Source organism: Ochotona princeps, chromosome 11 (genome assembly GCF_030435755.1).
Source record: "Ochotona princeps isolate mOchPri1 chromosome 11, mOchPri1.hap1, whole genome shotgun sequence".
In the NCBI taxonomy this organism is placed as follows: Eukaryota; Metazoa; Chordata; class Mammalia; order Lagomorpha; family Ochotonidae; genus Ochotona; species Ochotona princeps.
Window position 1 is genome coordinate 12,854,723 of NC_080842.1, and position 9,780 is coordinate 12,864,502.

Below are 9,780 nucleotides of genomic sequence, written 5' to 3' on the forward strand. Positions count from 1 at the left end.
TAGCATGTGCTGCAGCCTAGCCCAGTCCATCCAGCAACCCATCTGCCTCTGTGGGTACTGTGATTTAGCTCAGCCCAATCCACACCCATATCTGGCCCACCCACAGCACTGGCTCTCATGCTCAGCAGCAGGAGCTGCAGCCTAGCAGGGAAGTGCCCAGAGTTCTCCTACTAGGCCTGCTCCCAGTCCCAGATCTTGCACCTGCCAGGGTGTACTGCGGTCTAACGTGACATGACTCATGTTCAGTCCTGGCACTTGCCAGCAGGTGCTGTGGCCTAACCTGACTAGCCTGCACATATCTGGTTCTCATGTACACCAGCAGGTGCGGCAGCCTGGCCCAGCCTGGCCTGCTCTCAAATTGGCCTGTCCCTTGTCCCATTCTCATGCTAACCAGTGGAAGCAGCAGCCCAGTAATGGAGAAACCAATGTTCCCCTATCAGATCCATTCCCAGCCCCAGAGTCTTTCATGTGCCAGTGTGTGTTGTGGCCCAGTCTGAGATGGCCTGCCCCCAATCATGGCATTCGCCAACAGGTACTCTATCCTGGCTCAGCCCAGCCTACCCACAGTCCCAGCTCTCCAGGGGGGTGCAACAACGTAGTCTAGTCTGGCCCACACCAGCCCTCATGTGAACTGACAGGTGTTGTGGTCCAAGGCAGCATGGACTGGCACAGCTTTGCCTGTCCCGAGACCTGGCTCACACATATGCTAAAGGGTACTGCAGGCTAGCTTGGCCTGGCCTGGCCCCAACCTCAGCCCTCATACTCACTAGCTGGAGCTGCAGTGTAACAGGGAATTTCCCAATTCCCCTGTGGGACCCACTCCTAGTTCCAGATTTCTCGTGTGCTGACAGGTGCCACACTCTTGTTTGGCATGGTCTGCCTTCAATCCTGGTCTTTGCATGTGCCAGCAGGTGCTGCAGCCTGACCCAGCCCAGCTACTTCCCAACCCGTAAGTGTTAAATGAGTTCTGCAGCCCAGCCTGACTCAGCTTGTCACCACCTCCAGCTCTCTGTGCAAACCAGCAGGTGCTACAGTCCTACAGAGGCAAGCCCACAAGACCCTTACAGAATCTGCCCACAGATCCAGTTCTCTTGTGCTCTGGTGGGTTCTATGGCCCAGCCTGACATGGCCCACCCTCTGCTCTGACACTTGCAGTCCAGTACTGGGGCCTAACCCAGCCAGGAATGCCTCCCTAGCTCCAGCTTTTGCATGTGCCAGTGGGTAGCAGGTGATGCTATTAAGTTCAGTCCAGATCTCCCACATGTGTAGGTGCCTTGGCATGACCCAGACATATCCTCTAATTCCCCTCCTCTAAACCACTCCATCTCAGTTCCCTGGCCTACTTGTAAGTGCAGTGGCCAGGATGTGGAAGGCTCTAGAAGTTACTCTTCCCTAGTCAAGCATGCCCTCAGCCACTCCCACTCCAGTATGTCCCCAGACTCCCTTCTCTGGGCAATCTGCAACTCCTCCCCAACCCCATGGGAGCCATGTTTTGGCCAAGCAATACTTGCCTTCCCCACACACCGAAAGAACGAAGGAAGGAAGGAAGGAAGGAAGGAAGGAAGGAAGGAAGGAAGGAAGGAAGGAAGGAAGGAAGGAAAGAGAAAGAGAGAGAGAGAGAGAGAGAGAGAGAGAGAGAGAGAGAGAAAGAAAGAAAGAAAGAAAGAGAAAGAAAGAAAGAAAGAAAGAAAGAAAGAAAGAAAGAAAGAAAGAGGAAAGAAAGAGGAAGAGAGAGAGGAAGGAAGGGAGGGAGGGAGGGAAGAGAGAAAGAAAGGCAATTATGTTAGCATACTGGTATAATTAACACAAATTTGGCTTTAACCTGGCCCAGAATGTCCACCAGCTACTGGCTACTTTTCTCCCAGTAGTGTAACTATTACCTAGGTAAAAGGCAACCTAGGCAGTTGCCTACAACTGTGGGAGATGGTCTTTTCTTCATTACATGTTTTTGGCATCTTTGTAAAAAAGAAAAAAATTCAGTTGACCATAAAAGGACTATATGGTTTTATTTATGCTTCTTTCTTCTGTTTCATTGATCTGTATATCTATTTTTGTGCCAGTACCATTCTGTTTTGATTATTATAGCTTTACAGATTTTGATAGTTAGCATGATATGGCCAGCATTTTACTTTTTGTTCAAGGTTGCTTTGTCTCATGAGAATCTTTTATACTTTCACATCAATCTCAGGATTGTTCAATTCCTGTGAAAACTGTCCATGGAATCTAAATAACTACTGCTTAAACCTGTAGATCACTGTGGGTAGTATGGGTACCTTAATATAAATTTCTTTCATCCATGAATATGAGATATATTTTCATTTAGTATGCTTTTAATGATTATTTAAAAATTTTCACGTACAGATCTTTCACCTACTAGGTTAGAACTAATTTTGAGTTTTTTATGCTACTGTAAGTGAAATTTTTAAATTTGCTTTAAATGGTCCACTGATACTGTACAGAAATACTACTGATTTTTATATGTTTATGGTTTATTCTGGCAGGGTTTTTGGCGAAGTTTTCAGTATTTTCTCTATCTTTGTTCAGGACCAATATGCTTTAAAGTATATCCATGTTTATAGGTTTACCTCTAATTACTCTTCTCAAATGTAGTGTAGAATTTATTCAAGAGAATAAACTATTATTTATTCTTTCTCCACTTAGTGGACATTTATATTGAACATGGGAAGGGCTACCTTCTTATGTTTCTTGTTTTACAAATCTGCAAGGCTTTCTCTGGCATAAGCAGAAGTAAATCTACTGAGTCAAAGCCAGTTTTCATTAACAACAGATATGCTGGAATTGTTACCAACAGTGGTTGCACCTATTTACATTTCTACTAGTTTCAAAATATTCTTGCTCTATATCCCTCCAAAAGAGCTGGGAGTATCCTATGGTTTCTCAGCAATAATTTTGAGCCATGCTTCCTAATAGGAAATGATTTTGACCATCTTAGTGCTATGAATATGGTATACATAAACTGCAGTCATACTTTTCAGCTGAATCTTACACATATGTCTACCAATGTTCTTGGAAGAATAGAGAGCAGATAACATGAAATGATGTGTATCCCCCAAACAGTGTGGATGTGCATGGTTGCACATTTGTCATTTTTGAAAAACTGGCCACACTGGAGGAGATTCACCAAAAATGACATTTCAACATCTCAAAGTGCCTTTCATGATCTGTAGACTTAAGGATGAATCAGATTGCATCAACTCACCTGGGCCTACTTTCACACATTAAGTCTTCATTCAGCATAGGTTTCCTTCTGATTCAGCTATGGCCCACTCTCTTAAACATTGGACACACCATAGAATACAATAAGACATGTCCATACAGTACAATGAATTTATCAGCTACCTCATTCTGGACCGTATGCCCTACTTAATGATGCCCTAAATCACAATGGTTACTTTGGCAGCCACATCACACTATTGACTCACTATGAGCTCATGCAAACAGTAAAATCCCAGTGTTTTTAAATAGGTTTCCCTTGTCACACCATGTGCTTGTTATTCTGTATTTTAACAGTTTGCATTTTATCAAAAAGTAAGACATTTCATTAAGACTGGTTAAGCTAATTTGTTGTGATTGATAAAAATGATTTTGTTTTAAATTTTATTTGTCCATTTTAACTTTAATTTGAATGGCAGGGAGAGATGGAGAGAAGGCAACAAGGACAGAGCTCTTCTATTTGCTAGCTCACTACCCAAGCAGCCAAAACAGCTAGGACTGTACTCAGGATGCCACTATTCCAGCTGGGGTCTCCCATGTGGGTAGTAGGGACTCAAGCACTTGAATCATCACCTGCTATCTAACAAGCTATGCCTTAACAGAAAATGGAATGGAGATCAGGGTCAGGTTTCAAACCCAGACATTCCAATATGGATTTTAGGTGCCTCAGGTGGCAGCTTAGTCATTCACTTCCCAAATGGCTGCAATGGCTAGAGTTGGGCTAGACTGAAGTTGGTGCCAGAAACTCCATCCAGGTCTTATGTGGGTGCAGGAGCTCAAGTACTTAGGTCATCCTCTGCTGCTTCCTTGGGCACATTAGCAGGCAACTGGATTGGAAGTAGAGCACTCAGGTCTCAAACCAGTGCCTCAACAGGGCACCTGCATAGCAGGTGGTGACTCAACCCACTGTGCCACAGTGCAGGCCCAAAACAAACATTTTTGTTCATTTGTTTTAGAAATGCACCCATTTAAATTCCCATTTTTCTTAAAATTATTAAGTTCTATACTGTTTAGTATAAACTACACAGTTCTGTACTGTTTATACTAGCTTACTATTAGTAAGTTGTATACTGTTTGATACCCTACAGTAAGTGTACTGGATTTTAGATGCATGTAACTATTATGCAATTCATCTCATTATCTCTTTAACAGAAAATGAACTCCAGTTTCAGGGGAAAAAATGAAATACATTATGATGGGTCAAATGGTCCTGCCAGCAAGTAGAAAGAAAACATACAAATGATTAAAGTCATGCGTATATAAATATCATAGCATAAGCCTGAAACAAAAACCTGACAAGTAAATTACAAGGCAGCATCCTATGTGACTATCACTGGAAAAAATCCTGTATAAAGTATTAGTATATTGAATTCAGAAACATCAAAAAGGACCAAACAAGCCCCTCTCTGCGTGTGGCTCACTACATCTTTTTTATCAGCCCTGTAGGTTGAAATTTCTAATTTGAGGCTCACTCGGGGGTTCCTGTTGGCTCTTTCAGCAGTCCACCACCTGTGAAACCGGTTTTCTTGGCTGCATCTCTTCTGCTTAAATTTCTTATAGTGGGATATTTCATGATGAACTGACTCTGACTTGTGAACAAGGAAAGAATGTTTTCCTTTGCCATTGACACTTTGCATGCCGGAAGTAACAGCTGTTCCCTCTCTTCTCCAACTTCCCCAGACATAAAGTTCATTACCACATTAGTCTGCTAGAGCTGTCAAAACAGAATCCCTCAGATTGTGCGGCCTAAGCCATAGACTTTTATTTCCCCCACAGTGTTGGAGCCAGGAGGTTAAGATCAAGGTTGTCCAGATTTGGATCCTACTGCAGGCCTTCTCCCTGGCTGGCAAACAGCTGCCTTCTTGCTGGTTGTTCTCAGGATGTCACATGCACAGGATGTACGTGCAGAGGAGAGAGTGAACCCTCCAGAAGCTTACAAGGATACTAGTCATCCCCACCCTTGGGATCTCATTTAACTTCTTAAGGACTTCCTGAATGGTCAATATCCAAATACAACTACATTAGAAATACACCTTCAAAGAAATTTGAAGAGACACAAACATTCAGTCCAAAAAACCAGCCAATACCTACCTTGAACTCAGCTTCAACAGCTTGTCCTCAGGGAGTTCTTCTTATCTATGCTCCATTGCGCTGGCCTCTGTGTGCCCCTCTTACAGCACTTACAAAATGATTGTCATTGCCTATTAATATGTTAGTAATGATGATAATAGAACAAGGATGCTTAGAAAGGTTTTATGAGAAATGTACCTCATCTTCTAAATTATATATACGGATTTGAGAGGCAGAGAGGTACCAGGAAGAGTGAAAATAAGTGAGACAGTAAGTTTCCATCTGCTGTTTCCTACCCAAATCCTTACAATAGCCAGGACAACACCAGCTAGAAGCTGGAAGCCACGGACTGAATTGTGGTGCCCCACATGGATGGCAAGGATACCATCTGAGCCATCACCACTGTCTCCCTGCTCCCAGCAGGAAGCTGCAGTCAGGAGTTAGAGATGGGAATCTAACAGAGGCACTAGAACATGAAATGCAGGCAGCTTAACTATCGAACTAAATATCTGCCCCACATTATCTCTCAATTACATGAACTTTTTTTTTTAAAGATTTATTCATTTTATTACAGCCAGATATACACAGAGGAGGAGAGACAGAGAGGAAGATCTTCTGTCCGATGATTCACTCCCCAAGTGAGCCGCAACGGGCTGATGCTCGCTGATCCGATGCCAGGAACCTGGAACCTCTTCCAGGTCTCCCACGCGGGTGCAGTGTCCCAATGCATTGGGCCGTCCTCAACTGCTTTCCCAGGCCACAAGCAGGGAGCTGGATGGGAAATGGAGCCGCCAGGATTAGAACCGGTGCCCATATGGGATCCCGGGGCTTTCAAGGCGAGGACTTTAGCTGCTAGGCCACGCCGCCGGGCCCTACATGAACTTCTTGTTGCCTCCGCACATATGATACTAAATGCCAGTATATACTATACTATGTTAAATGAATGAATGTGTAAAGAAGTGAAAAGTAGGATTGATTCCAATCCACACTCCCTAGTCTAGCAGAAATGATAATTTCTCAAGGTGCCACATTGGATATCTGAATTTATTAGCCATGTGCCTTATGTGATTAATTTCAACACAAATGTGGCTTGTAGAGACACCCAATTATTAACTTGTCCATTCCTTTGCTAATATTTGAAGCCTACCTATTCATTTAATAGAAACACCCAAAATAACAGTTCACCAACAAAAAAAGTTCACAGTCATTGCTTTAATTCACTAGCAAAAAAGTGAAGATCAAAATTATTTTCTACTCACCAAGCATAAATTGTAATCACTCTGGACAAGTGCAGAGTTGCCAGCGATTTCCCAGACTGAGATAATCCTCTACTGTAGTGCAGGTAATGATTTACCACTGTGAAATGGGATTGCACATTACCACATTGCCATGCACCTGTCAGGTGCTATCAGATGAGTTCTCAGTTACTGACCTGTGGTCAGGCCACCCTGAGACCTACATTTTCCCCACCACAGTGGAGAGAAGCTTGAGTAGAGAGAAAGCCTCTGCACTTGCCAGATGCTGCTTCAGAGCATGGATAGAGGTAGCACGGGCAAAAAAATTTCTTAGCTCAGCCCAAGTCATTCTGTGGAACCCAGTCACAAAATGGAGTCACTTTGGTTTAGGCCTGCCTAAGTTTGCTAACCTGCTCTCTATGCTTCTTATAAAATGCTTTGCCTGTTTCTTGCTTAAATTTAGGGCCACATCACAAGGTGTAAATGCCCTGCCAGCAACCCTTGGTTCCGGGGATCAATATTGTACGATTAATCACCAATTGTTCCTATGACTGCCTCCTGTGGCATCTCAAGCCAACCCATTGTCCCCATGGCAACTTCCTGTGGCTGCTAAGGCCCACACATTGTTCACTCACTGTTCCCATGGCAGCCTCCTGTGGCTGCTCAACTCACCTGGTTCCCACGGCTGTATAACTCACTCTCTTAAAAACCCATCCAACCCTCACCACTGTGAAGGAGAGGAGAGCTGACCACAGCTGGCTGGTCTGTTTGTCTGCCTCCTCAATAAAACTTGCTGCTTTGCAGTTGCATGGGTTGCATTTGCTAGAGACTCTCCTATTAGATGAAACCCTCTCTAGTTATGTCAACCTGATGACCTCATGTCTCTCTGCTTCCTTGATGAGCAGATATGACTTGGGTTATTTTCTTAGTGAGTGCCTACACTGTTGTTCTCTGACCCTCCCCATAACCTCAGTTTCCTCCGAGAGATAGCCATTAAGAGACAAAAGGCATTAACTGATAAACAAGCTCGAAAGCGCATCACAAAGAGGATCAACAGACAGAACAGAAAGCCAGATAAAAGATATTGGGGTCATCCTCTCTCCCTTGCCATCCATCCCGGATAGTACACGCTCAGTATTCAGATTTGAGCTTAAGAAAGCATTTTTTATGAATCCAATCCTTATATGAGATCACCACCTTAATTCTTTTTTACAGATATCTCACACTATTTTTGAAACTTTGTCTTGGTCTGTTTTCTGTTGCTTTATCACACTCAGCACTTTATAAAGAATAGAGGTTTACTAGCCTACAGGGTTGGTTGAAGATTGAAAGTCAAAGATCAGGAAGCTCCATCCTTTTGGCTTTTAGAAAGGCCTTCATGGTGGATGACATCTCAACGACTTGTTATTATATAATGAGTCATACAGTTACTTCTGTAATAGCTTTCCTTACATGAGACACTGAGCCTCATGAAGACAAACTTGTTCTGCACCAAACTTTCATCACAGGGCCTAACACATAGGAAGTTCCCAATCCTTATCCTTGTTGAATGAAAGAATGGATGTTGGAAAGGGAATTCTAAATTAGGAAACTACAAAAACAAAAGAGTTTGATGCAGCCTGACATCTTCATAAGAACTTAAATATTTATTTGTTTGTTTGTTTGTTTATTGGAGAGGCAGTTTAGCAGAGAGAGAGAGAGACAGGAAGAGCAAGCTCCCACCCATGGATTCACTCCACAGATTTTGAAACTAGCCAGGACTTTGCAGAAGCCAACACACAGAGGTAGGGACTCAATCCTGGTCCCTCATGTGGCTGTCAAGAATCAAGCTCTTGAACCATCACCACTGTTTCCAGAGTGCATTCATAGGAAAACAGAGCCAGGAGCCAAACCCAAAGACTCCAATGTTAGATGAGGGCATCTTTTTTTTTTAATATTTATTATTCTTGGAAAGCCAAATACACAGAGAAGGAGCTACAAAGAGAAAGATCTTCTGTCCACTGGTTCACTCCCCAAGTGGCCACAACAGCTGGAGCTGAGCTGATCTGAAGCCAGAAACCTCTTCTGGGTCTCCCAGGTAGGTGCAGGTTCTAAGGTTTTAGAGCATCCTCCACTGCTTTCCCAGGCCACAAGCAGGGAGTAGAGCACCCAGGGCATTAACCAATGCCCATTTAGGATCCCAGCACAAGCTAGGTGAGAATTTAACCACTAGGCTATCATGCCAGGCCCAGGATGTTGACATCTTAACTTCTAGGTCTAAAACCCTCCTTAATGGGGCTTTGGTAAGGAATTTAGGAAAGAAATATGTATGCCCAGTGGAAAATGGCCCATGTGTTTCACAACCTGCCACCCATGTGGAAGACTTAGATGAAACTTCTGGCTCCTTGCTCCTGGCGTCAGCCTGGCCCAGTCTTAGCTGTTGTGGACTTCAGAGACATAAACCAGCAATGAAGCACATGCTCTCTGTCTTGGCCCGCGCGTGCATGTGTGTGTGTGTTTGTGTGTGCATGTAACTCAAACAACTATTATTGTAAAATAGTTCATGAAAAATATGTAGTATGAATACAACTATATTGATTTAAACCTTATTGCATGAACTTCTGCCTTAATTCAGTTTCCTATGAGCAATTTACAATGCACTTACATGAATGTGATACATAATACATAGATAATCCTTTCAATAAACTAAGTCCTTCAACTGCACATGACCTCCTATATCTCTACAGGATATAGGACCACTGATGCCTAAACAGCCAGCGATGCTGCAGGAAATCCAGAGAGGAGCTTCCGCAGATTATGAGACGTGTCTCACAATTTAGCAGCTGCATGCCATGCATGTTCCCATGGAAACAGACACTGCCTGTCAGAAACACATAGTGTGATAGCTTAAACTAATCATTGTGGCAAAAATAAAAAATAACAGCCTTTTTTCTTCTCACATTGTGGAATTGGTGATTAGGTTAACTGACCCTGATCCTTTTCCTAGGGGGATATTTTTATAGAAATAGGAATAGCAGTCTATCATATTAAACATTTTACTGCACCTGTTCCTTCTGAGCTGCATCAATAGCACTCCCCTACTAAGATTTCAAAACTCAAAACTCAATCCTAACGTAGGAATTAGTATATTATACTGTTTAGATAGATATCTTTATGTTTTTTGTATTTTTCCATTTCTATCAGGACTGCGAAAGCAAGCAAGCAAGCAAGCAAGAAAGACGGAGAGAAAGAAAGAAGGAGG

General features: G+C 43.2%; 1 long non-coding RNA gene across 1 annotated transcript in view; it reads right to left on the reverse strand.

Moving 5' to 3' along the window:
• Positions 1 to 7,107, reverse strand: part of LOC131481360 (uncharacterized) — a 126,173-nt gene extending 119,066 nt beyond the window's left edge. The window contains exon 1 of the long non-coding RNA XR_009246248.1: positions 6,564 to 7,107. This is a non-coding gene — a long non-coding RNA (uncharacterized LOC131481360). The remainder of the gene's footprint in view (positions 1 to 6,563) is intronic.
• Positions 7,108 to 9,780: the final 2,673 nt, after the last annotated feature.